Genomic DNA, 1,157 nt, shown 5'->3' with positions numbered 1-1,157 from the left:
GTCATCATTTTATCCCAATGTTGTTATCTTGATACAGCATTGTCATCTAATTATAAAAAGAAGTATTACTTTGTAATTTTATTGCAGTTTCTGTTGGAGTAAGGTTGGAATCATCTGGCTTCTATTATGTGGTTGATTCATATAGCAGATTAACTCAGACTGCATTATGGGGTAGTCAATGATCTTTGAATAATTGGGTCCAAAATTACGATATTTCTAACTGGCGTTGAAAGGTTTGAGTCAAACCTATTTGTAAACCAAACTATATGTTTAGATGCTTAGATACTGATGTGTGGGATTTTTCTTTTTAATTATTCCTGTGTTGTTTTGAAATTTAGAATGTATTAGAAGAGTAACAGAACAGGTGAGATTTCTGGTTTATACAGTTCATCTGAAATATTCTTTATATGTTCGACCCCCAAGGGTTTTCCCCCCTATTTCTCACATTGCTACCCCGTATAGTAAAATGTTGAGTCAGTGGATAGTAGACAGTTCATATAGCATTTAACAAAGAATTGATTTGAACAAGTTTGGCTTCATTCAACAAATTTTAGGTTGGCTACTGATTTTCAAATATTTAGTCTGTGGAATTGCTTATTGCAGCTAATTTAAGTAGAAAGAAAAGGACTGATTATGTTTAAGAATTGAAGAGGGAGAGACCAGTATTATGTTTTAAGAAGTATTTTCATCCTTTCATTGTTTAAATATGCTGGGTTTTTATAAGTCTTTGTTAACGATATGTAAGTGGAAGAGCCTTCTAAAATGATAACTACACTGGAAGACCTTTTCATCTCCAAATTGAGAAATTCTGATTTCAATTAATTCATGTATTATTGGACATTAACATAATATCAGGGTTGGAATAAATTTAGGTCTATTGGTCCATGTGGCTTAGTGTCCCAGCACCACATTAAACATCACAGTTGTCTTTTAAGCATGAACCTTTTTTTTTTCTAATTAGAGAAAAGCATTAACAACAGAAGACTGATGCCATGCCATTTAGTTACCCCTACTGAAAAAATCAGGTGGAAAATACAAATTATTTTCATGCAGTGAAATACACTATTCAGTGAAAAGTTTCATAGCAACTTTTCCATGTCATTGATAATTTCGTAACTGAAATGTGCAACTGGTGCACTTCTCCCATGTTTGCCTGT

Source organism: Trichechus manatus, unplaced genomic scaffold (genome assembly GCF_000243295.1).
Source record: "Trichechus manatus latirostris isolate Lorelei unplaced genomic scaffold, TriManLat1.0 scaffold00032, whole genome shotgun sequence".
NCBI classification, from domain to species: domain Eukaryota; kingdom Metazoa; phylum Chordata; class Mammalia; order Sirenia; family Trichechidae; genus Trichechus; species Trichechus manatus.
This window is presented reverse-complemented; position numbering follows the sequence as displayed.